The following is a 27,732-nucleotide window of genomic DNA, read 5'->3' as shown; positions in this document are numbered from 1 at the left end:
GCCACCAACCCCGTTTGGCCCCACAGTTTTAAAGCCCCATTTTGCTCCTGTGCTATTCTGGTTTTATTCGTAACTTGACAGATTTAAGAGTTTTGGAGTCTCACAGCAACGACATCCACTGCTATTTTCAGAGCATTAGCTCTTCCTTTAGTTTAACTGTTAGGAACCAGCCGGCAACATCCCATGACTGACACACACACACACACACACACACACGTCAGGCTCCAAAACAAATGATGTTGGCGAGTGGGCACAAAGGCCATCATGAGACGTTTCTCCATCAAGGGCTTTCACACCAGAGAGGAGCAAGGACATTGTTTTGAGGCTGCTCAAGACCGGTTGCAGCAAAGGTGCAAATGTAAGCGGAGATGGAGAACAGGGTATCCCACCTAGAAAGCCTTCTCTGTCTTCCTGGCACCTTGTCTACCCCTAGGCAGAAATGCTGCCCCAACCGCCAGGCTCAACCACTGAACACATCCAGACCATCTTCTCACCTCTCCACCCAAATAACTTGTGTTGTACTAAGAGTCGAGGTCATGCAAACGTTGCTCCTCCGACAACCTCCTTTGCCCTCTCTCAAGGGATGCAGCCTTCCATTTGCATGTCGTCCTGCGCCATCTCCACTTCCCAGGGCTGGAACACCTCCCTAACCCAGCCCCATTATGCGACCACCCTCTAAGGCCCCAACTTAAACTGCACTTCTTGCAAAGGACCGGCAAGCCTCGCCCTCCCCATTGAAGCATTAGCTAATGCAACGATTCGTCACCAAAATACTGCATGCAAGATGTTGAGAAGCCACGCTTCGCCTCCCTGTTCATACACCCTCCGCCCCGCATCATCACATCCAAACCCCAGCCCTGCTTTGGCCATCTAGACCCATCCACACTACAGAGCGTTCGAGTTTTGGTCGGTTGCTTTCACTGAGTTAGCGGACAACGCTCACCACGATCTAACCCCGACGCTTCGCTAGCGGTCAGCCCTGCGTCAGCCAACTCGACTGTTCATCATCTTGTCCCAACACGGCAACGTTCTGTAGTCCAGGCAAGACTCAAGACTCCGCTCCATTGCTTTTAGTTTCTTTTCATTTGTTTAAAGTGCTCCCCCAGTGGGTCCGGAAGTTTCACAATAATTTATACAAGGGCTGAGAAAAAAAAAAAAGTCTAACTACTAAACTCCACACAGGCTATGAGGAACCCCACAGATTCATAGACCCGCCCCACCCACTCCATCCTTCAACCCACTGCACTCTCCTGTCTTGAGCTTTGCCATGTGCCATAAAAATTAAATCTGGGCCGTCTGAACAGCCAGGAGGAGACGTTCTCAGGAAGAGGGGCACTCACCCAAGAGGGCCTCCCACCAGCTCTCCCTGCTCTGTCTAAAGCCAGATGAAACTGCAGTGCTGTCACACACACAGGTCATTTCAGGTAGTCACGTTCCAAACCACATGGAGATGTAAAGGTCAAATCCTAGGACAAACCCCATCCAGAAGCTAAGTGGGAGGCAGTGCAAGTCTGCAGGACATCAGCGCAGGTGGGCTCTGCACAAAGCAGGGACTTGGTGTTGGGAGCTTTACAAAGGGGCACAGAGACGCTGCTGGTGCCATTACCCCAACCCCACCCTGAACTGTGATTATCAAGTTTGCAATAAGTCCTGCCCGGAGCTCTCTGCACTCGAGAGGGTTAAAGCAAATATTAAAAGATGCATTAAGGAAAAAAAAGCAGAACCTCTCCACTTGCTCTGGGACAAGCAATGTTGCCAAACATGGAAGCAGCAGGAGGGGATATTAGGACAGGAAAGGGTCTCCAGTTTGGCCCGCTCCGATGCACTCATTGCATGGAGCAGAAATGTGCTGGTGTCAGCTCAGACGAAGGAGACTGGAACTGAAAACGAACCAAGCACTGCAGAAAGGGAAAAACCGAAAGCACCTCTAGCCAGCTACGAAAGGTTTTGGACAACTGAAGTTCAAAGCCACGCACAGCTGCTCTGGCCACGCTGAGCTGCAAAGCAACGGACACCACCTCACAGGTCACCAGGCACAGAGGCCCCAACACGCTTTTCTCCATTCCCTGGCTTCCTGTGCAAGTTTTGCTCTATGGCTGTTGGTTTGAGGGAGAGTTTACTCTGGCTCGCTCCCTTCCCACAGTATTTACACAGAGTTTCTATGGGGGGGGGGGGAAAAGAGGTCAGGCATCTATAAAAGCACCCAGAGCACGAGGAGAAAGTCCTGGTCCCACCCCAAAGAATTTAAGATCTGGAGACACCATTCAGAGGGGCAGGGGGAGAGGAGATGCTGAGCACAGTCACTTAACCAAGCTTTTAAAAGGAGAATGATTTAACTGCCTGGCATGAGCCTTGTCGTCATTCTACCATTCTTGAACTCCAGCTTATGTCTTTTAAAAAAAGGGAATCGGATTTTGCAAGTCCTTTTGGTTTGTTTTAGGGACTAAGTCAATACTGTCCCTCTTCCTACTTGTTAGAGACCAGGAACTCATCATGGCCAGTGGGCAGGGCACTGGACTGGCATGTGGAGTCCTGGTTCTAGTCCCAGCTCTGCCCCCAATCTGTTCCTTGGGCAACTGACACCCCCACCCCGCAATTCCCCCAATCACTCCTTTGTTTTGGCCAAGGCCTCACGGTGTCTGTACAGCACCTAGCACAATGGAACCCTGATCTCAACTAGGGCCTCTAGAGGTGGATCTACACTGCAAACACACATGTGTTTGATTCCCATGTAGACATGCCAAAGTGCTACTTCAATCCAAAGTGACAATAATCCTTCCTTCTCCCAGCAGTCAGCACCGTCCAGGAGCACAAACCCTCTTACATTGGACTGAAAGCACAGCCGACTGTAGCAACGTTTTAACCAGAAGGGAAAGCACACCGCTCAAGTTCCCCTGTGAAACTAGTGCAACTGAAATCTGCACAACAGTTAAGCTTTGATCTCAGCAGAAAGTTACCAGCACTGTGTTTTTATTCTCAGTCCACAAAAGGGATCAGAGGGTGATGTCAGGAGACACAGCCCTGCTACTCCCCCGATGCACGGACACCCCCTGCACTCAAACATCTCCGAAGTCCCAGCTCCTGCCACTAACAATTAATCAACACTTTGAAACAGCAAGCTCACCTACCTGCCAGAAGGAGCCTTCGCCTGCTGCCCTGGAAGCTAGTCGGTGTGCAGCAAACGCTACCCAGCCCCAGAACAGGCTGCCTTGGCAGTTGCTCAGTAGCACACAGAGACCACTGCATTAGTAACACAGTTTACGCTAGTTTTGAAGTGTTGCAAGTCAGCCCCAGCAGAGATGGGTAGGCACAATCATCACTGCCCGGCACCAGTTTTAGGCACTGGTTGCCGCCCCTCTTCAGTCTTGCTTCACAGACCACAAAAAGAAGTCGCCCGAGGAGGGCAACTTCTCCCAACCCCACCACCGGCAGAAGCAGCTTGACTAGGAAGGTTCAATTGCTGGAAGGGCTGATACGGTCCCTCTGCAGAAAGTGAAACTGCCTTAGCATGTGAGAGCAGGAGGAACGCAATAAAGAGGGATGGCACATGTCCTGGCAGACAGATGGAGCAAGAAAATCCTCTTCCAGAACAGAGGCCCCAACAAGCAGCTGTATTCTACAGATCTGCAGGGGATGGGGAGAACAAGCCTCTTTACAGCCTAACAGCAGTACTGGCATGTTCCTAAGCCAAGCACCAGATTCTTCTGCAGAGTTGTGGGCCATATGCCTACAGACTTCTGCAGCTAGATTCCAGTTCTTCTAGATGTTGAGTGACAGATGTACCTGCACTCATTCCTCTAACAGAGAGAGGTCTCCACTACAGGGACGAGGAGGGGTATCTTTTCAGAAAGAGGAGAAAGACCCATTTTATGGCACTGCTAGGACCTGGAGCAATTTAAAAGCCAGCTGTTTTACAAGATGGAATTTTCTGAAAACCCCTGCCCAGGAGATGGCCTAAGAAGGGTTCTCCAAGCAGAAGCTTTGCAAAAACGGTGCATTTTGGGTAGCATGTGAAATGCACTGTGGGCATCTCACACGCTGTGGTTCATCCTCAAACTGTTCGATTTTCAAACACAACCATAGCAGGGCTATGAACTTGAATGAGCCAGTGCCCGGAATTAGCTAGGCCCACCCTTGATCCCACCAACGTCTCCATAAAACCATGTAACGGAGGAGCCACATATAGGAATCCAATCTCTTGGTTAAGTTTCCACTCCCCTCCGACCCAATACAGCCATGAAGCTCTGCAGCTAGCAACAAGAACGTCTTGAAGCACCTCTACAACCAGGGAGGGGATGAATAATTCATAGATTCCAAGGCCAGAAGAGACCACTGATCTAGTCTGACCTCCTGTACACAATACACCAGAGAACTTCCCCAAAATAATTCCTAGGGAATAGCTTCTAGGGGAAAAAAAATATAATCTAATCTTCAACTTCTAGTCAGATTCTGAAGCACTGTGGTCATCAGGGGAGTTCTGCACAGCAGCTAATAGCTGAGACACGAAGACATTTGCTTTGTTGAAGGTTTGTACTCAGGAAGACATGTCTAGAAGGTGGTGGTTTCCTGCTCCTGCCAGAGACGGTCCCCTGGATTACAGGGGCCAGCTGCAAGTGGCAGTTAAAACCAAACTCCTGGATGCAATGTGCATATTGGCATTTGCTAGTGGTCTCAGAAAGGCCTGGTCATATCTTAAAGGATTTAAGGGGAATCCCGCATCACAAAGTTTAGCGGATGTGCCAAAAAGGTCACTAGATTATCTGCGGCTCTCAAGAAAACTCATATTCCTTGTCAGTGCCAGCTGCAAATCAAACAGCATGTACAGACACAGCATTTCCTCAAGGTTCTTAAAAATAGCCTGCTTAAGTGAAGGCAGATTCCAGCCATTCCCTCCCCACAGCAACAAAATCTACACTAGAGGGACAGAAAAGTTTCAAACTGTACAATATTCGGCAGTGGTGGTCAACATCAGGCTTTTCAGAGGAAGGTGCTCTAATCCTTGCAACGCCCTACTTATGAGGAAGTTTTTTCTTAACTATCCCCCACCCGCATCAGTCAGTGGATGGCTTCTGCCCCTGAGTGTAGGAGATTATAAAAACTTGCATTTATAAAAACCACCTTGTTCAAGCCCTGAAGTTCAGCTACAGACAGCTGATGCAGTGTCACTGCTTTCAAGATCACAAGGGATGTTTTCCCCCTCACTCTGTCCCATTTAGGACAACATCTGCTTGGGGCTTAAGCATCAAGGTTAGTGCTATAGATACCGCTGACACGTGTGGATGGGTTTATATCCCGTCAAATGCTGCCAGGATCCTCTTGGCAGTGACACGGAATCCTGCTTCTTTCTATGCGAGTATGTACATTTCACAGCACCTTTACGGCAGTTGCTTCTCAGACGGGGTGCCAGGTGGGAGCACATTAGTTTTCTTTCCTCCTTTGATGGAACAGGACCAGCATGAAATGGCACAGTGCCGGAAGACAGGATTCCATGTTAATGTTCTCCGGCAAATCAGCACTGGCTACCTGCAGCCAGATCAGGAAAGATGCAAACTGTAGCTCCACCTGTAACCGGATTTTCTCTCTTTAAATAAGGATGGTTCACACACCCCTGCCCTGTACTCTGTTGTCTCCAGTGCTGAGCCAAACTATTGTTCCCTCCCCATATCAAAGAAGTGTTTTTTTTTGTTTTAAATAAAGTGATCACACCTGAGGATATATTTCAGGGTGCAGCAAGCTTTGCTCAAAGTGCTGTACAGACACATGCCTCCACCACTCCAGAGACCACCAGAGGCAGCGTGGCTTAATGGATAGAAAGAGGTGGGTTTTCTATCCTGGGCTCCGATCTGCTGCGATACCTTGGCCAAGTCACTTCTCCTCTGTGTGTCCGTTTCTCCTCCCATCGTCTGTCTCGTCTATTTGGCCTGTGAGCTCTTTGGGGCTCAGACCATCTCACTGTGTCCAATGCCAAGCACAATAAGGATCCCACTATGGTAGGTTGGGGGCATCTCCAGGTGCCACCATGATAACCTTTGTGCCAGGTTGTCCCTCTCCTCCAATCTACCAAAGGGTTAAGTGTTTCCCAGCAGTGTCATCTGCACAGCCAGGAATAGAAACCCCAACGGAACCCCCAGCCCATTCCCCTCGAACACCAAGGCCCAGGGAGAAGCACCTCTGCAGAATGGCTTCTGGGGAGCAAATTTAGCAGTTCTGTATCCTAGAAGGCACCTTTAATAGAGATAAGAGGGGAAAATAAGGACATGGGGATATTTCAGCGAGTTCGCCAGAGCTCTGTCACTGAGTAGGTTTGCATTTTAAGTAGCGGCAGGATCCAAGTCAGCCGAGACGTGAACTATTAGAGACCATCTCCCCAGGATACAGCCCTGGCAGTTTAAGATCACATTAAACTAGTACTGCACTGCATCTCTGCCAGATTGCTGAGAAATTTAGCAAAAGCCCCTTCCCATGTCCCTAATTTGCAGCTGCAGCCCTGACCTTCCCCAGAACTCTCCCCTCTGCTTCTTTCCAACATCCTGCGGATCCAAAGCATTTGGCTGCAGCCCACTGGCGAAATGCTGTTTTGATCAGCTGTGTCTGTCTCACAAGAATTGCCAGGTAGCCTTACAAGTCAGAGAGCTGGTCTAATGAGCTCTGTTTGCAGGTATACTTCATGGTGTCTAACCCACCTATGGTGCCACAAGCCAGACCGTCACATGTCCTGACGCCGACTGCCAGCGAGACTTAATCCAGCCATCTGTCCGCAGCTCTTTCTGAAGCTAGCACTGTGTACGGATGGATTGCAGACATACCTTGTCTTTATGCAAGGGTTGCAGACAGGCTATATCAGGGACATCACTGACGACGATGATCATCATATGTGGTGAGTTAGAATAAGAGCCATAGCTCTGAACTCCAGATAGACTCTTTTGGAGGAAATAGCACGAAGTTGTGGTCTGGCAGATTCGGCAGCATTGAGACGGCACCTGTACATTGCGTTACGCCTGGATTTTCCTGCGGAGTATTTTTCCCCCTTGCTCCAAGGCAAGTCTGAGGCGGCAAAAAGACACATGTCTGGAGCATCCCAGCAGTTACACATCAGAGAGGGAAGTTAGGAGATAGAGAGAGAGAACAATGTGTCCTTGCAGTAATTAGGCAATTATACAGAGCTATTCCTCTCCAATGCGCTTTGCAAATGTTAGTCATCAGCCCTCCCATGCTGCAGTGTAAGCAATTCACCGATGAGGAAACAGTCACAGATTTAAGTGACTTGGCCAGGGCCACACATTTGGTGGCATGGCAACCGATCCACGTTCTTATGTGTAAAGGGGACACAACTGACTGTTTCAGAAAGTAGACTGGCTAGATCAAGACAGGAGAACAAGCCGTCAGAGCGCCTGAGCTGGCGTCGTTTGCCATAGTTTGTCAAAAGGCAGGACTAGGGGTCAGGAGCTCCTGGTTCTGCGCCTCGTAGACGGGTGGTTTTCTAAGCCAAGTTCTTTGTGGACATTTATAACACCACAGAGCCGATGCAGCTGCTCGTCTCCTCAGTAGGAGCACCGAGGGTGCAGCGTCCACTAGGACTGAGGTTCATCGGCAGAGCCACGTGTAGAGAGGCTCACAGGTTGGATCAGCAGCCCCTCGTGCCGAAGTCAACAACTTGGGGATGGAAGTCGATGGAGTAAAAGCTGGGCCCTTCAGGAGAAAGTACTGCGCTCTGGGCCCCTGGCGTTTCAGAACCTCATGGTTATGGTTTCTTATACCCACACAATATTTCCAGTGCCCATACAGGGTCAGGATTCAAGAATCACTTGCCCGTCAGTATGGTGCAGGTGCAGAGCCAGTGGGGAAGAGGAGGACTTCACCTCTCCTTAGGAATCTCTCCTCCTATCCCCACATACCTGCCCAATTCTGAGAGTTAACTTTTCTAGCACCGCCAGGACTTGAAAAGCTCGCACACGAGGACACCACCCGCTCAGTAAGGGTTGTGCCAGGCTGGGCTTGCGTCACAGCTAGCAAAGATCCCAAAGCTACAGCTTAGCAGCGCTGGAAAGACTGGTTTGGCCAGTTGGGAGACTGTACTGAGAGGCACCAGCCATTCTGTCATCTAAGTTATTAACAGAGCCGTGTCTTGGGAGCCTCTCCCTGCGTTTACAAGCTAACCTCCACACTTCCCCGTTCTGACGCATGCTCGGCACGCAGGACAAGCCTGGCTTTAAAGAGAGGCTTTTTAAAAAGCAAGGTGCTCAGGCAGGCTTCTGTCTCTATGGATGCTGCATCATGGTTCCTGTGTCCTTAGACGGGAAGCTCTTTGAGGCAGGGGTTGTCTGTTTTGTATTTGCACTGCACCTTGCCCGACAGGCTCCTGATCCATGAGGTGCTCCTACAACCCCACAATATCATCATCCTTGCACAGCTGCCCCACCTCACAGCAGACAGTCATAGTCTAGGCCTGACCAAACTAAGAACTCACTGAGACCACTAGGTTGATACCAATTGCATCATTTTTTTTTACTACAGCTGACAGGTCTGAGACACACCCAGCTGGTGAGCTAAGTGGGTGAAAGACTGATCCTTTGGGGCCATGCCAAGTTTCCACTTCTGGGGTGGTGCACTCAAGCCATCAAGGAAGAGTTGACATGTTACTGGATTTACTGAAATTGCTAGTCTAGCTCAGAGCAGCTGTTCCGACTTGGAAAGCTTCATGTGCCTGTGAATAAAGGAGCACTTAGCAGCAGGTGGGTAGGTTCCCTACCCCTGACGCTCACCTCCGGCAGTGTGTCACTGTTTTCTTGTCACTCCCCTCCAGGAACACAGCCAGCTGGAAAGTACAGCACCCGAGAGAGCTTTCGGGGCTGCTCTTTTGCAAGACCCATAGGTTAAATTGGCAGGAGACAAACAGCAGGAGAGTGTGGGTGGAATAAGGAACCGGGCAGCCCTGTAGCAATGGAAAAATAGATAAGGAGGGCAGGGATGCTCCCCCTAAAATTAACACCAGTAACCTTGGCCATAGTTACTAGGCAGCAAGCTGACAGAGGCTCTCGGATTAGCCCCAGTTCCAATGTGTTTAACTGTTCTGTGCCTGGCTTGGGAGCTTCAAACAGCTGGTGCTGTCTATACTTCCCTCAACACCGATTCCCTCCTCAGTAAGGCTCGTCTAGCTGATTAACTACTCCCCACATCAGGTGTCTCTGAACCCAGGAGCTGTAATATCCGGATAAGCAGCATTTTGAAAAGGTATTTCCTCTGCTATTAAGCCACCATACATTTTAAATAATAGATGTTTACCTTTGGAGCTATTTGCATTGAAGAAACACACCTAATCCTTAGCCAAACCAAGCTCCTCTTACACAGCCAGGGCTCCAGAGTCTAATTTATTCCCGCTTTACTTATTCATAGCCCATGCAGCAGTCCATACAGCCTGTGTGTTTATCTGCCTAAACGACCTTCTTTAGTTCAGTGTCATTAGCTGGACAATCACACCAGTCTGAGACAGTGGGGAAGAAATGAGTTTCTATCGCTATCCAGAGTTTCTGTTCCCATATCTGAAGCTCTTTTCTGCTGAGACAGTACTATGGGGCCAACAAAACAAGCCATCAGGACCCTGGTTTTCGTAACAGCCCTCTCCTTCCCTCTCGAAGCCCGTTAGCACTGAGTCACTGTGGTTTAATTGTAGCGGCAGCTGCACTGGTGGCAGGAATCCACCTTAAAGTTGTACGACAACATCTACCCCAGTGACAGTGGGGCAGACGGACGACTGCTTGAAAGCCCAGGCGATTGGGACAGGAGCAACGGTTTCACTGGGGGGTAGATTGTTCTTAGGTAGAAGGAAGGGGCTGAGTTGATAGCAGGGACAATTACAGCACAGCCAGCGGTGAAACTGAAGGCTCCCACATCCCAGTGTGCAAGCTTACCCTGCCGCGGCAGGACTAGCCAGTAATACCAGGGGAGTTTAGTCTTCGTTCTGTTCAGTCCTTGGCCTGCCAACCAGTGTGGACGCCTACGGTATGTCTACACTGCAACAACAAAAACCCATGACACTGAGCCCAGCTCCACTGACTCATGCTCGCCGGGCTAAAGTTTGCAGTGTAGATGTTAGAGCTCAAACTCCAGCCCAAGCCCGGAGACCCACCTCCCCAGCAGAGTTTCAGAGCCTGGGCTCCAGCTGGAGCCTGAACATCAACCTGCAATATTTTTAGCTCTGCAAGACATGTCTGCTGACCCTAGCCAGCCGCGGCCGTCCTGCGGGTCTTATTGCAGTGCGGCTGTACCCTTCGTGACTAGAACTAGGCAGAAGTCACTCACTCATTTTCATACAGACCTCAGAACAGCAGCTAGATGGCTACTCCTAGACACTACAAACCCCGGCCGGATCTGAACTAGTAACCAAGACACACAAGACTTTTCCAGTTACCAGGATCTTGTATGACGACTGGACAACTAGAGGGCACAGGCGGGTCTCCCCTTGTGGCTCAGCATTTTAGGAAATTAATTTTCTCCTTCCCTTACAGAAGGCCAAGCAAAGGTGCATTCCACACTAGCACCCCAGCTACCATCATGGTGAAACAGCGCAGTGACACGGTTCTGATGCGGTTCTGGTGAGTCGTTAGCATGACCAAGACTAGAACCCAGGTCTCTCCTCTAGTGCCTGCTGTAGCCACTAGATGACACTCTCCTAATAAGCAGTTCCAGGAGTCAGTGCAGATGTGAAAGACAGGCCTGCAGAACAAAGCCAAGAGCCCTTTCATGGTTAATGCCTCCTTTTGCCTTTGTTACCATTTGTTTCGAGAACACAGCAAGTTTGTCAGGGATTGAACAAGGCAGCCTAGCACGGGACCGTCACGGGGATCAGAGGCCTATCTGTACTAGTCAGCCACTGCAAGGCTGAGAGGGAGAATCAAAGGCTGGAAAGGAGCGAGTCTGCTCATCTATACTGAACCGACAGGGCCATGCAGACAGACACTCTGAAAAGAATGTTTTTGTGCTGAGCTAGAAGCTGCCAAGCCTCCTATGTGTATGGGCGAGGCTTGGGGAGCGGAGAGGAATTCCCTATGACCCAACCGCCTTTACATTCTTTGGGAGCATCCAGCTAGCTGGGGATCAGCTGTCCCCTTTAGGAGTCCAGTTGCGTTTGGCAGAAGTCCTTCGCACCCAAAGCCAGAGGACAAAATTTAGTTTCCAGGTTAAAACGTTTCACACAGCTGACGATACCAAGATGTGTGGGTCTTGCAGAGGATCCTAGAAAAGCCACGACTCCCTAGTCACAGAAGTGCAGCTGAACACATCTAGAATACCAGGTCATCCTAAACTGCTAGCCTGGAGGCTCCATCCAGCATGGCAGAGAAGCCACCACTAGCTAGTGCAGTGTTTCTCAAAACCTGGCAGGCCGGGCCGGTTTGTTTACCTGCCACGTCCGCCACTTCCAGCGGCTCCCATTGGCCCGGAGCAGCAAACCGCGGCCAGTGGGAGCCGCGATTGGCCGGACCTGCGGACGCAGCAGGTAAACAAACCAGCCCGGCCTGCCAGGGGCTTTCCCTACACAAGCGGCAACCCCAGTTTGAGAAACACTGAGCTAGGATCTGGAGAAGGGCAAATGCATAGTAACACCCCACCCCTTCCACCCCAGCAACTTTGAGCCCTGGTCAACGTAATACAATTGCAGACACTGCGTTACCTATGTCAATGCTAACAGTCCTGCAGCCGCTGTTGAACAATGCCAGACACTAGCCACTCTGCTCACAACTGTAAACTCCACCGCCCGGGTGTCACTGAAATCGGAAGCCCCCCAGCCCCTTCACAGACCCACGGATGTTTGAAATGCCTTTTCCTGATTGTCCAGTTTGGTGAGCTCACCCAACCGCTCTCCTTTGTTGTCTGCCACTGCTCAGCTGACCCTGACAGCTACAAGCTCCAGACTTGGAGGAGACAGGAGATATTGGATCCCCTGGGCCTGTGTGGAGAAGCAGCTGTGCAGAGCGCAGCAGTTCACGTACACAGGGATGTCCCTGGAATCCTTGAGATCTCTCAGTGAAACTTTGACGGAGATACTCTGCCATCCTTTCCCAGAGGCTTCTAGGGCTGGCAGCCTTATTTCTTCCTTTGCAGGAGGACATTTTCCCACGCCAGACGAGGATTACTGCACCGGTGCCTGCCGAAGTTAACGGGTTAGCAGCATACGGGCACGGCCAGCTTTGGGATGCCAGCTGCAGCTGTGCTCGTGTTACCCTCAGGAGTGAGAGATCAATGACCACCACCACCGAAGGTGGGGAACGATGCCAGTATTCTGTGCCCTTGCGCTAGAGAGTTCTAGTTTCATGCCACTGAGCAATTGCCTCCCAATGTCCCTCCCCCCCGACTAGCCACACTCACCATGGCTGGAGCCGAGAGCTGACCATGCACAAGCACTCGGACGCAGAAACACACCTCCTTGAAAACTGTAGGGGAGCAAGGGAAGGCAGCTCTGAATCTTAACTTTCACTTTCTGTTGTGCCTATACAGACAATGGTGCCTGTGTGTGTTTGATCTGTAGCTGCTGCTGCTGTTGTGGCCTTGAGGGTTTTTTTCCTTCCACATCTGCAGAATGCCTGAGCCGGAGGAGGAGGACATGTTCCGCGAGGTCCTGCAAACCAGTGCTGCATCAGACCAGGAACAGAGCCTGGACGATGAATATGGCAGACTGTACGGAGAAGGAAAGAGTGGACAGGAGAAAGGCCCAGAAGCTGGAGAGGGAAAGGCACCAGGACATAAACAGGGCTTCTCTGGCAGCAAACAGATGCTGCAGACTCTTGGGGAGCTACAGGCTCACCGCCCCTTTGCAGTCCGGGGAGCACTCCAGTACTGCACCTTCCTACCCCCATCACTGCACATTGGGGGGCATTAAGGACAACCACAGCTTCACATACCCTCACCTGTGAGCAGGGGTGAAAGTAACTTAAAGGACTTACCAGTATGCAGGCCCAGAGTCCTGAGCAGGGGGGCAGAGCCTCAACTGGAAGGGGGTGGGACCTCAATCAGAAGAGGTGGAGCCTTTAAAATCCCCAGGCCCTTTACAAAAAAATAACTGAGCTTTAAAGGGCCCAGGGCTCTGGCTACGATAGCCGCTGCTGGGAGCCCTGGGCCCTTTAAATCACCATCAGAGCCCCTGGTAGCGGTAGTGGTGGCCGGGAGCCCCAGGCCCTTTAAATCACCGCTGGAGCCCTGGGGCTCCTGGCCCCCACCACTACCCTGGGGCTCCAGCAGCAGGGCTCTGGCAGCGATTTAAAGGGCCCAGGGCTCCGGCCGCTGCCAGGAGCCCCAGACCCTTTAAATCGCCAGCCTGGGGAAGCTGCCCCCTGCTTGCTGGTACGCTGTACTGGCTCACTTTCACTACTATTTTAGCTACACATACATCTACTGTGGCTCTGACAGGCAGAGGTCAATGTTCCTTCCCCTTCTTTAAGCTCAGTTCCATGAATGTGTTAAGATTTTAACGCATTTGCTTTTAACTTGCACAGAATTTAAGTGGTTTTGTTACTCAGTAACTATTATTTGGAAAATAGTTCATCTTTATTAGTTCCCAACATATGCTGCAGAACAGCTGGAGGGACTTGTGATTGTACCCGGGCACAACTCATAGGATCAAGTATCAGAGGCGTAGCCATGTTAGTCTGTCGCCACAAAAAACGAAGAGTCCGGTGGCACCTTAAAGACTAAAAGATTTATTTGGGCATAAGCTTTTGTGGGTAAGAACCCACTTCTTCAGATGCATGGCGTGAAAATTACAGATGCAGGCATTATTATACATGAAGAGAAGGGCGTTACTTTAGAAGTGGAGAACCAGTGTTGACAGGGCCAGTTCAGTCAGGGTGGATGTGGTTCACTCCCAATAACTGATGAGGAGGTGTCAATTCCAAGAGAGGGAAAATTGCTTTTGTAGTGAGCCAGCCACTCTCAGTCCATATTCAAGTCCAAATTAATGACGTTAAATTTGCAAAATGAATCCTAGTTCCGCAGGTTCTCTTTGAAGTCTGTTTTTGAAGCCCATTTGTTTGCACTTGGAGAGGAAGATGAGGTCTGTGTATCTGTGCGAGTTTTTAGAGGAGGTTGATGGATTTGCACTCATAGGATCAGTGACAGTGTAAACATACACGTGAACCAATCACCACAAAATTCTTAAAAAGCCCCCCAGGCAGAAGGCCAGATACAGCAGCGCCACGACAATGCACGACTATGGCTCGCTGATCTAGGGCTCTTCCAAAGCCCCCCTGAGCAGTATAGGTCCATGCTGAGCTCTTGCCTGCCAATGTACCTGGCTGTTCAAACTCAGCTGACAGTCGCTCCACCTTTGCCCTCCACCCCAGCAGCAAACTTCCCCTCCTTTGGTTCACACGTTATGCAGGACACAGCAGGCAGCTAGAACCACTGGGATATTTTTCTCATTGAGATCCAATCTTGTGCCCCCTCAATCTCCCAAAAGGGCATTCAGTCCTTCTGCACCTGCTGAGCCAGTCGTTGACTATTTCCTTGGTGCTGTTGAGGTGGCCAGGGTCTGCTTTCCTGAGCCAAGGAGTAAAGAGTAGGCTGGGTCTCCCAGGATCCTACTGACATTTCAGCATTGCCAATGGTCATCTACTGATTGGGAAAGGAAGTCCCTGCTTGTAGCTTTTGAGCAGTCCTGTGCTCTTAAAGATGCGAGCGTCATGCACTTTCCCCTCACCAGCTAGCGCTAATGTCAATGATGCATCCCCAGTGAGCCACCAGCACTTGCATAACCATAAAAAAAAAATAACCCTCCCTGTTCACGTACTCGATGGCAAGATGTTCTGATGCCAAAATGGGGATGTGCTTGCAATCTCTCTCCACAGCAATTTGGGAACCCCATTGCTGCAAATCCATCCATTACGTCCTGCACATTGCCGAGAGTCACAGTCCTGTGTAGCAGGAGATGAGTAACGACCCCGCACACTTGCGAGACAATAGCCCCTCTCTGTGGATTTTCCAACTCCAAAATTATTTCCCTTTGACTAGTAGCAATCTGGCACGACCACCACTCGCTTCTCCACTGTCAGTGCAGCTCTCATTCTGGTGTCCTTGTGTTGGAGGGCTGGGGCGAGCTCGGCACACAGATCCAGGAACATGGCATGGTGCATCTGAAAGTCCTGCGGCCACTGCTCGGCATCCCAAACCTGCATTATGATGCGATCCCACCAGCAGTGCTCATTTCTTGGGCCCAGGAATAGCACTCCTCTTGCAGCTGCCCCGTGAATGCCAATGACCATCTTGAATGGATTCTCGTTCTGTCCCACAGCAATCTGACCTCCAGGAAATGGTCATTTTCCACGGGGCTCTTCTTGCATCTCTGTGAATACCACAGGATTGCGGTCCTGTGTTTGTAATGGTCTGGACAATAGGGCAGAGCTGTTCAGGCTCCATGCTTCTGTCAGAGATAGCGAACCAGTCCCATATAAGGTTCATGGGTTTGTCAAAATAGGCATGAAAAATCGTCGGTGGAGAAAGCTGCATCATGGGAACTTGACTTCCTCAGTCCCAGTCATCCCTTCATGACAAATTTCTGACCCACCAGGCATTGCCAAAGCTTCCCAAGCCAATGGGCTAGATGATGGCAAGTTGCCTACTGGGATACCTACCCATGGTGCACTGCACTGTGCATCAAAACAAGCACCCCAGTGAGCAAGTGCACCCCAATGCAAGGCTCCAAGCATGCACAAGCAGTATACTAAACTGACAGCTTTATGCTGATGTGACTTCCATCGGCAAAAGTTAGAGGTCAGACTTGAGGGCACAAAGGGATGTCAGAGACAGGACTATGGGGCTGCATCCAAATCTAAACCTCTGCCTCCAGGGCAGGGACCTGCAGGAGAATGAAGTGACTGGATAGACGGCAGAATATTTTTGTGACCAGGCAAATACAACAAGCCCCTCAAAACTTTTGGGGTGACAGATGTTCAATCTTGGAAAACAGAAGGGTAGAGGCAGTTTGCTCAGCCTACATGTTTTACCTTCAATTTTGTAGTTTACCTGGTGCAGTGTCCTCCTATAAATGCTGAAAAGAGTCACACTCATTCTCCATCACCTCGCTTTCCTCCCAGGCATTCAAGACAATCCCACCTTACTCTCCATTAGGCTGCTTCATCCTCCCACCCCAGCTAGTATTGCATTCAGAGAAGCCACATCTTTAGCACTCAACTACCATTCCCGACAGAGCGTTTCCATTCTCCACCTCCTTGGGTGCTCTGCTTTGGCTGCAGACCAAGGAGCCTTCCACCGGCTTCTGCAAGCAGCAGCATGACTGGAGCGGTGAACATGCACCTTTGCTTGCTAGTGCACAGCTGGCAGTGTCACCACTACAGCCCTTTGTCTCTTCTCGAGTTGGCTGAGAAATGGTTTGGTGCTGAACCCTGCTCAGCAGCTCCCAAGTTAGATGAGCTGCAAGTCTGTTCCAACAGCAGCTCCACACACACAGGCAGACCATCTCGTCTGGATGGAAAATCCCTTACAATTTTCAAGTTGTTTTATCACTACTAAGGCTGCCAAACTGCAACCTCCTCCTTCCTCTTTTCATTTAAGCTGTGTTAGCCAGGTCACAAACACTATTAACCGAAGAGCAGAAATCCCCAACAATGAAGCACTAGATTACTCAGCCTGTGCCCTTCTAAGGCTTTGTTGAGTCTGACACAGAGCTACAATAAATGCTTCTACGTCGGTAAAGTCTCTGCCCAAGGGGAAGTTATGGCAAGGATGCTTGGGCCAGGTCTACACTACAGTAAGGTCAGCCCACCTACGTCCCTCAGGGTGTGAAAAATCCACACCCCTGAGCAATGTAGTTAAGCCAACCTTATTCCTGAAAGACTTCTTCCATCAACCTAGCTGCTGCCTCTCGGGCAGGTGGATTCCCTTTGCTGATGGGAGAACCCCTCCCCGGACTCTAGTGAGTGTCTACACATGGATGTGTTGCAGCAGCGCAGCTGTAATGCTTAAGTGTGGACATAGCATTGGCAATGGCACTCAGCTGTTTAGGAAGGCAGCACTGTCTGAAGACATTTGCCAACCAATTCCCCGCAGGGAGGAGCTCAAAGGAAGTTTTGAGGAGCATAAAGGGGGCGTGCTTCCATTTATTGGCAGTCTGTGCCGACAGGGCCAATGAGCCACAAACACTGAATTCCTACCCAGGCCTCTACAGGTCAGAAGAGAGGCAGACTGGGTCTGTACATGTTTGCGCAATCTTGCATCAATGATGCACTTTCTGAGGCTGATGACTCTGCAGGACTGGAAGGCAGAAGCAGCACCGTAAGCTAGCGGTGCTGCCTAGTCAGTAAGGCGCTGGAGTGGGATCAAGAGACTGGGTGTGAGTCCTAGCTCTGCCGCTGCATTGCACAGGGTGTACGTGTGTGGGGGGGGGGCAATTTCCTCCCTGTAACCCCGCCCCCCCATATCTACAAAATGGGTAGAGCGATATGACCTCCTTTGTGATCTATGGATCAAAGCATTGGATAAAAGCTAGGTATTATTAAATGAGAAGAAGAACCTGGATCAAAGTTCCTCCCACCCCAACCCTGAGCAGTATCTCTTCCGAAGAGGGACTAGATCCCTCCTCCTAAGAGCAAGAGGCGTCTCTAGGATAGATACAGAAGTGCCTGTGGTTGGAAGACTAATCAACTCCCTTCTGCTCGCCTCTTGAGGCCGGCGACACAGCACACTCGCTACAGTTGATCTGTTTTCTCCTTCCCATCCCGCACTCCCAAAAGCCACACTTCAGATGCAAGTTACAGTTTCTCTTTTCCTTCCTTTCCAACCTTAAATTCCCTTAAGAGGCCAACACTGAGCTTTTCTGTCTTCACCAGTCTCTGGTGTTTACACCTTACTACTTGTATTCAGTAAATGGACACTCAGCTTTGTGGAGTGAGATCTGTGCCAAGTCTCTCCAGCCTTGCCGGCCAACTGCCGCTGTAGGTTTACACATTACAGGGGCTGCTCTGGATTTGATCAGGTGTGAACACAAAAGGTGCACTGGTTTTAAAAACACCTTTGGTTAAACCAGTGGTTCTGCACTCTTGTTCTGAAAACTGGCTAAAGAGGATATAGCTAAAATTGGCTTGTTGCAAGCCTTACGCAAAATCAATTGAGCTACATATATTGTAAATAAATGCTCATGCAGATTTGCAGCTGAACAACAAATAATCAACACCTTTTGTTATTCAAGTGCAAGTTTGAAGGTAGAACAATCACTTGGCTGAACCCAGCCATGGCAAGCCAATGCATTTATTACATAGTCAGGAGAGGGGGTTATAGATTGAAATAAAAGAGTTCCTGCACACACAAATAGCATCAGGTTTCAGGAACTAGAAGAGAACCACTCTAAGTGAACAGTTAATGATTGCCCAATTACCTGCAGAATTTCAAAAAGCAGAATGCTTTATTAGCTCTGTGACGAGCAGCCGAATGAATTGAGAAAACTAGCTGTGAAGTCAGACACCGAGAATGTCACGTTAGGACGGAGCATCACTAGGATGCATTGAACACCTTCCGGGAGCTCTGCCTAGCGGATACTTCTGCATGGCCTTCTAAAGGAGATTGAGACATGACACAGCACAAGATTGAGAGCATGTTTGACAGGAAGGGGATAAGGTGATGCACAATGCAATCCCCTTCTTAAAAATTCAACTTGCAGTCCACCCAGAAGACCAGATGGGCAGCACCTGACCCCCATACATAACAGCATCCCATGAAGGTGTCTCCAAGCTGCTCCACCAGCAGTTTAAAGATCGAGGTTACTTGGGCTCTGCTTTTTCCCTGTGCATCTGACTTAACATGCTAGTCTCTCCCCTCTGTTGGGGATAGCTGGTAGCCTTCCAGTGGAAAACCGCCAACTCTGCCGGCTCGTGCCAGTGAGACTGCGTGGGGGGGTAGGCAGCAATTCCATTCCAAGTACGGCCAAAAGCCCCTCCCTGCGGCAATGGACTAGCCCTACCATACTGGTTTCTTTCTCCCTGTGCCAGCACAGGTCACAGAGATTGAGAGCCTAACCCTTTTCTGGAGTCTTCTTGCTGCTATCACAATAAGCTACTAATAGCGAATCCAAACAGGAGAGCTAGGATCTAGTGCGGTACCCAAGCACCTTAAGGTTCCTATCTCTCTTCTTCTCTCCTACTCCCCCCCGCAATGAGGAGGGGAATACCTGCTGACACCTTACGGGATCTAGAACCAACCAACCCAGGCCAGTTGCAGGTATTTAACTGCTGTACAGACATACCCTCTGAGATCTCCAGGATGGGCCTGGTTAAAGATCTTCATTTGGATAGATTCTAAAAGAGACAGCTAGACTGGGAGCCCCACGCTAATTTCAGCCCCCAGGGACATAATGTAACAGCATGAGTATCAAGCCTAGAACTGCTCCCTCTCATTACAAAGAAATGCTTCTCACTTATTAGCAATATTGACTTACTCAGTAAGACCAGACCGAGTCACTTGATACACAAGCCTGCAGAGTGCATTTCTGGAGGAATCAGGGGCGGCTCCAGGCACCAGCGCTCCAAGCGTGTGCCTGGGGCGGCAAGCCACGGGGGGCGCTCTGCCGGTCGCCGCTAGGGCGGCAGGCAGGGTGCCTTCGGCGGCTTGCCTGCGGAGGGTCCACTGATCCCGCGGCTTCGGCGGACCTCCCGCATGCGTGCCTGCGGAGGGTCCGCCGAAGCCGCAGGACCAGCGGACCCTCCATGCTTGAGGTGGCAAAATGTCTAGAACCGCCCCTGGGAGGAATAAGGCTATTCAGCTCCAGGGACAAGGTTACTGGAAGAGTCAGAAGAACCTTCTGCCCAATCATATTAGTCTGTTGTCCATCTGTGATCCCAGCTCCTTCTTTTATACCACGTCAATGAAGCCGCACTGAGTTTAAAAAAAAAAAAAAAAAAGACCACATCAAGAACTTAATAGCTAAGCTTCTCACAACCAATGCAGCTGCCACTACAGTCCTAGACAGGAAGAGATGCCAAGCTGTACTGGGGTTTTGTAATAGAGCCAAGTGTCCTTGGAGGAGTGAAATTAGACTTTGCTCCCATCTAACTGTGACCCAATAAACACTGGAACCCCATTTTGCTTGGAGAGTGACTAGTCCACTAACATCCCTGCACCATTAAGTTCTCAAGCCACTTCCACACAAAGATGCTTCCACATCTTTGCTTATTCTCTCTGCTGGAGTCTTCCCCGAAGTGGGGAAAAATCTTTGTTAGCAAAGGTCAGTGAAAGGCTCTGTACTGTTCTCTCCCCCACGCCCTGCCCCAAGCCACACAGTGCTGCATGCAGTGAGATCAGTTAAAGCCCACAGCATTCAGCCAGGCAGAAACAACCTCCTGATTCCAGGACATGAGGACTCAGGTGTGGGAAAGAGATGAAGGGAGGCATTGTGCAAATGTCTAGGAGACTCAGAATCTCGCGACAGGCTAGTCCTGGAAGGAGAGAAGAGAAAGGACCCCACTGTCTGACAGTAAGGCAATCAGCACTACTAATAGGAATTAGCAAGACTCGTACTGGAGGCAATCATTATGAATCAACAAGGAATTTTATTTATTTGCAGCCAGTGTCTGAAGTACCCCAAAGCCAGACAAAAACCGAGGAAAGTCCCTCGGACAAATGGTCTGGATAGTTGACATTTCAAGTTCCAACACCACCCCCCCCAAACAAGTTGTCTGCCCGTTGTTTTTGGGTACGTGGGAGGGGGAACCCAGGAAAGGTCTTTTCAGCTGTTTCCTTCTGGGAAACAAGCAGCCAATATCCCAGAACACAGCCTAGGCATGCAAGAGGTCAACATCTGGCATACTGCTGCTGATACACTGTATAGCTGCCACTCCTCCTCCCTCCAACCCCACAAATCTCCTGCTTCCAAAGCTTTTAGCTATCCTGCAGAGAGGGTATGTTCACCGCATAAAAGAGATGTTCCGTACCCCGGGGCAGCCGAAGACAACGGATGTTTGCTTTTCACTTGTTAGCAGCTAGAGTTAAAAAGTCTATAGGGAGTCTGGTGTTGAACTCAAGCAGCCTCATCTTCACTATTTTAACCTGAATGTTCTTTATTTGGGTTGACGAACCCCCCTTTTTTGGGGGGCGGGGGGGAACGGGACAACAGTGAAAACATGCCCCTTGTGTGCTCAAAGTTAACCGCCTACAAATAAATCACAGGACAATCATCAACTGCTCCACAAGCTAAACACAGCAGCTTCCCCTTAAAAATACAGGTTGCCACACTCCACTTCACAGAATCCCTGAGCCCAAACATCTCCACTGCCATTAAATCAGCCCTATAGCCCAAGTCAGCCGGCATGGGCCAGCCGTGGGTTAATTGCAATGTAGACAACCCTTACAGTCCACTGAATCACAACCAGTGAATTTCTCTTGTACCAGATACATGAGCTATTTAGACTGCTTAGGCAAAATTGCACTAAATAGGCCAGATGCAAAGTGCGGAGAGCAGAGGTCTAAGGAGAAGGGTACGTATACGCGTATTCCCGAGTGGAGTTTCACCATATGCTAAAGTCAGACACACCAACTCCTAGCTTTTAAGGATCCCCTCCAGGGTGTTTGTCAGGATCACTTATCCCTCTGTAAGAAGGTACTGACAAAAAGTGGCCCGGGGGTGGGGAAGAGAATTAGCCTTGTGTCTTCTTTCTTTGATTCACAAGGGCCCAAAAGGATGTCAGATGTTTGCTTACACTAAACATTCAGCCCCTTCCTGCCCTGAAGACGGACAACAAACCCCACAAGACAGAACAGAGTTGAGTAACCAAGGGAGTGATTTTTCAAACAGCTTCTGTTCACGCCAATACTTAACACAACTCCCCTTTTGCCAAGTGCTTATTAAGGAGTCAACACCCTTGCACATGCAATTGAAGTGTGAGAGCTCACACCCCCACCCCCAGGAGATCTTTCAAAGCCTGGGGAGACCATACTCCTGATGTTACTAATCTTACAAAAACGTGGGCGTGGGGGGGTTGTTTTCAAAAAACGCTAAGACCTTCACGCAAAACAGTGAAATCTTCTAGACCAGCTAGGAGTTTGAGAGACCCTCTTGTAGGAACTGGGAGATCAACCCTTAGGCAGCTTTTGGGAAAAAAAAAAAAGAAAAAGAAAAGAAAGGCACAAACTCCATTTTAAAAGCAAAAGCCCTTTACAAATCACCTTTAAAAAGTCTGATACCTGTTTCTGTTCATGAGCCAGGACCCCAAGCTGAAGGAGAACAGTCCTCACTTCTGGTCTGTGTCCTTAACTCATAACCAATACTGGTACATTGGTAAGGCTCAGTGATCAGCAAGGTTGGGTTGGGGAAGGGGTAAGGAAAGAGAGAAGAGCCACCCAGTGGCACACTAAACACTAGCTTTTGATCCACTAGCAAGCCATGGCATGGGGTCAGGGAAGCAGAGGATGGAACCCAGCAAAGATTCCCAGTAGTAAGCATGCTGGACAGCATCCCCAGCTCTGTCCTGGGACTCAGAGCATTTTCTCACCAATAAAAGGAAAAACGTGTTCAAGTCTAATTGCGCCTCATGGTAACAACCAGTCTACCCAGGCACATGGCACTTCAGCTTCATGCTTTATAAATATCCACCCTATATAGACAGCGCCAGCCCTATTATGTAAACAAGGACAAGTTAGACAAGTGACTTGCCCACAGCTGCAGAGGGAGTGAGCAACAGAACCAACAGAGCCAGGACTAGACACGGGGTGTTACCTTACGCCTAGCCCCATGTTCAGCCCAAGCAGGGAAACTGAACAGGTCCACCAGATAAAAATATACTCTTACCTGGCTTGCAGCAACAGATCACTTCACTGCCACAATTAAAGGTCTTCTCAAGACTGAGGTTCATCTGCCCGGCTTCTTACCGCAGTTGTGCTAGGGAACAGCTCCAAGCTGAACCACACCAATGGCATGATACCGGTAGCATCATTTTCACACTACAGTCTATAATCAACTGGGAGGTGAACAAGTTGCAGGAACAGTCGATACAACATGTGACGTTCCTCAAACCAACTCTTCCCCTTCAACCCCTTATTTTCCAGCCTCCTGGCTCAAGCTCCACCTGCCCCTCAAAGAGGCCACATGCTGCGGAGCAGCCAGTGAGACAGCCAAGCGAAACAGACTACGAGAGCCGAAATGTTGGCCCAAATGTGGTCCCAGTTGCTTTGTAGGGTCACGCTTGTGTTTAGGGAGGGGGCTGAGCAATGCAGGGCTCACCTTGCTGTAAAAAAGGCGTTTTATTACCAAAGTGGTCTGGATGGGGAGCTTTGAAAAACTCCCTTCTCCCCCCACATGAAAGTCCTGTTAAATTTAGCTTTGCAACCAAAACAAAACAAAAGCAGCATCTGCTTGGACGAGATGAACACAAGATAAAAGGTGTCCATGACAGAAAGCTGGCTGCAGCCTCATGTTTTCTTTTCAAGTTTGAGCTGGGAAAGAAACATAACAAGAGCTGTGGAAAAACCCTTTCCAAATCCAGCAACACAGCCGGAAGAGGCAATTATTCTTCCCCAACGGCATCAATAGCCAGGCAAGGTAAGAGGTTGAGACAGATCCAAACTTGCTGTCCCCTCTGGTGCCTATAGCTCCTCTGCCTCCTGGAATCTGGAGGGATTCTCCCAGCCCACCCCAAAGAAAGCGCAGTTTCCTAGGGATCTCCCTGAGCAAAAAGGAAGTCGAGTTTCATATGATGGCAGGGCGCCTCCAGAATTCTTCTGGCATGGAAGGTTTGCAACCCCGCCAGTAAGGAAAGGAAAAGCACTGGCATCTTTCCTCTGCCTAGAACGGACTGTTCTTAGAGGAGAGTGAAGTTAGGATCATCATTGGTTTGCTGGGACGTTATATAATACAGTATTTAGACACTGCTGAGGTCTCATCGTGGTCAAGCCCAACACTGCAGTATGAATAGACAAGGATTGCCCGGCTACAGATGCACAATAACATAGCAGCTCCTCCCCCACTCCAGGGAGGGGCCACCATCCCTTACCCTGCGGCATCCCAGCTGCCGGTACCCCCTTGGACACACAGTGCCCCTAGTATACAGGTTAATCCAACACAACAGAGCTCATGAAATGTGGGTTTGTGCTACCGGTGCCCCCTGCTAGGGGCCGACTGAAAAAGCCAAGGTGCCTTAAGAATCCAGGATTTTACACACTTCAGGCTCTTGTGAAATGTGTTTAGTGGTCTCAGTCCAGCCTCCAACGGACAAGCCTCCACCACTACATTGGTATGTTCGCAGTATCCGGCAGTCGGGAACAAGGAGAAGAAGTTAAAAGACGACCTGCGGGGGAGGGAGAATGTGATAGAGGTCTATAAAATCATGACTGAAGTGTTATTTACTCCTTCACATAACACAAGAACCAGGGGGTCACTCAATTAAGCTAACAGGCAGCAGGTTTAAAATGAACACACTGTCAACCTGGGGAACTCGTTGCCGGGGGATGCTGAAGGCTGAAAGCATAATGGGATTTAAAAAAGTAAATTCATGGAGGATAGCCAAGGACAGCTGTTAGCCAAGATGATCAGGGATACAACTGCATGCTCTGGGTGTCACAGAATCATAAAATATCAGGGTTGGAAGGGACCTCAGGAGGTCATCTAGTCCAACCCCCTGCTCAAAGCAGGACCAATCCCCAGACAGATTTTTGCCCCCGATCCCTAAATGGCCCCCTCAAGGATTCAACTCACCTCCCTGGGTTTAGCAGGCCAATGCTCAAACCACTGAGCTATCCCTCTCGCCAAAGCTAGAACTGGATAACAGGGGATGGATCACTCGGTTGCCCTGTTCTGTTCATTACCTCTGAAGCATCCAGCACCAGCCACTGTCAGGAAACAGGATACTGGGCCAGCTGGACCATTGGTCTGACCGTTCTTATGTTCAACACTCTGTGGCCAGCCTACTCTCAATCCACCTGCAGCATCTATTAAAAAGGTACATACATGCCCCTCCCATTACCAGAGTCTCTGTCAAAGTCTACAAAGCATTTGAAAAATTACATACGTGGGAACCAAACAGGATTCATCCAGATGTGGCACAGACAAGTGCTAAGCAGCTCTGTCAACGTTGAGATGACTATCCCTCTCATCTCATAGTACACCAGCGCAAATACCACTGCCAGAACACACACACAAGTGACAAGTTACTCCACAGCATCTCATGGGCTGCCCACTAACTATTGAGTAAGAGGACATTCCTGAGAGAACTCAAGACTACTCAAAAGGCAGCTCAGATTACCAGTGTACAGGAACATACACAGAAACTCCCTCAGCTAAGCATGCTGGGCCGATACCTCTCTGGAGCTCATTGGTCCTTCATTAGTCAAAGAGGTGGTTGAACCCTGTGTTTACCAGAATGCTTCAGTCCAATTATTTTTAAATGGGAATATGGCAGGCGGTGCACACCCCTCAGTGAAGATTACAGCTCTGCACTCCCATCCAGGCTCATTAGATAATACATGACTCCTTTCACCCTACCTGGAGAAGCTTATGAGAACATAATCATGTTTGTTAAGTGCTTTTAGGAGGGTTGGGCTACAGGAGTGATTCATTTGGATTCTTACATCACCTAGCATTGCAAAGGGCTTAAGATATCACATGGGTCAGCGACAAGACAGCTAGATTTGTCCATTTGTTTAGGTGTTTTTTTAGCTTTGTCAGTTGAAGTTTTATGCAAAGCAGCTTGCATCAGAGGACACAAGCAGAGCTCAAATTTGCATGTACAAAAACCCTGAAACTACTGATTCAACTGTGCTTCCCTTAGGGTAGGTCTACACTAGAAACAGCTAGTGCAGCAACCGCACCGCTGTAGCGCTTCAACATAGACAGTCACTACAGCGACGGGAGGGGTCTTCCGTCTCTGTAGTAAATCCAGTCCCCCAGGGAGGCGGTAGCCAGGTTGACGGAAGAATTATTCTGTCAACCTAGCACTGTCTACATGGGGACTTAAGTCAGCTTAACTACATCGTGCAGAGTCAGATTTTTCATTCACCTGAGTGATGTAGCTGCGTCCATCTAATTTTCTAATTTAGAGCAGCCCTGAGTCTTTGCTCCTTCAACATAGCCCAGAGGGATCTGCTCTTCAGACAGCCCTACCTCATTGAGAGTGAACCTCTTAAGACTGAGGCCTGGACTACACCTAAAACTTAGATCCACCTAGTTATGTCACTCAGGGGCATGAAAAAATTTATCCCCCGCCCTGGGAGAGATGTCACTCAGGGCTTGTCTACACTTACCGGGGAATCGACGCATCGGTGGTCCATTTAGCAGGTCTAGTGAAGACCCAGCTAAATCAACCGGTGATCCTCTCCCATCAACGTCACGTAGTAGCTTAGACCCGCTTACCACGGGGTCCACACACAACTCCAATTGCGTAACTTAGATCGAATGTCCCCTGTAGTGTAGGCAAGGCCTAAGCCAACCTCAGCCCAGCTGTACAGACTCTGCTAGCTCAACGGAAGAATTCTTCTATTGACCCACCTACTGGCTCTCAAGGGGGTGGATTTACTACAGCAACAGACAACCCCTTCCTGCTGCTGCTGCTGCGTCTACGCTACGGCAGCACCGTGCCCGTAGCACTTGTAGCATAGGGATACCTAAAGAGGAGAAAGACTATGGGCCTGACGCAGCTCCCGCTGAGTTGAACAGCACAAGCTCTAGATATAGATTGCAAGACATCATAACTACTTGCCTCTCCAAACCCCTTCAAGTCAGCATGAAGCTGTGCCCAGCTCGTTAAATTACTTAAGGGAGTTCTAACAACTTAGGCTTCCCCACGTGGTGCATTCCCTATACCAGTTTACATAACAGGAGCACCACCCTAGGGCAGCAAACGTGACCTGCGTAACTTGACTGCATTACTTGTCGCCATGTCAGTGCCAGGATATCAGTGTGACAATACAGTCCAATAAAATACTCTCTCACCCTCCAACTTCTGTTGGCAAGAGAGAGATGCCTGAAGAGCTCTGTGTGAGCTTGTCTTACACGAACAGAATGTGGACCAATAAAAGATATTACCTCACCCCCATGTGTCTCTAACTTCCTCGGACTAACATGATTATACTACCACAGCAGACAACTTACTGTACACACTCCTTTGCATAACCTCATGCACAGTCTTACATCGGCTGGTTAGAAGACAAATTGCATGCTAAGCCCATAAGCAAATTCTTATAGCCTTCTTTTCCTTACAGGCCTGGGAGGGGGGCGTGTCACAGTGGGAAGAATACCTGGCAGGAAGATTAAAGACCTACAAACAGCCATATTTTTGACACTTGCCTAGAGTTAAAGGAAAGTTGTTCCAGCCAGTCTGGAGTAGTCAGAAGTGAGGTCCAGTGAAGCTGTCAGGAAGAGCAAAAGTTTGTAGGAACTGGAGTTCACTCACGCTGGATGTTTGAGCTTGTTTTTCCCCTGTAAATCTGAAGTGCAGATGAGGCTTACTTGCTGATTTCCTGCACTGGAACGTAATGCATGCTTGGTTGGGAAATTAAGACCCGAGTTTAATTAGCCTTGTAATACACTGACTGATGGTACAGATTTTGTTTAGCTATCTGCTAAGACAGACTCCAGCAATGAAGAAAGGCTGCTAGTACACACTGTCCACAGAGCAATTAGCAAAAAAAAAAAAAAACAACACCACACCCAACCTTTGCCTACATAACTTCACGTAGACCGCGCCTCCTTTGTTGAAAGGGAATTTTACTTCAACCCTCTAGAATAAAAATGAGAGAACAGTTTCCCCA

At 49.5% G+C, this 27,732-nt stretch overlaps 1 protein-coding gene across 3 annotated transcripts in view; it reads right to left on the bottom strand.

Annotated features, from left to right (window-relative positions):
- Positions 1 to 27,732, bottom strand: part of SPSB1 (splA/ryanodine receptor domain and SOCS box containing 1) — a 71,536-nt gene that overhangs the window by 15,466 nt on the left and 28,338 nt on the right. The window lies entirely within an intron of this gene.

Source organism: Mauremys mutica, chromosome 21 (genome assembly GCF_020497125.1).
Source record: "Mauremys mutica isolate MM-2020 ecotype Southern chromosome 21, ASM2049712v1, whole genome shotgun sequence".
NCBI lineage: Eukaryota > Metazoa > Chordata > Testudines > Geoemydidae > Mauremys > Mauremys mutica.
Note: the sequence above shows the minus strand (reverse complement) of the source record. Positions and strands in the feature narration are given on the sequence as shown.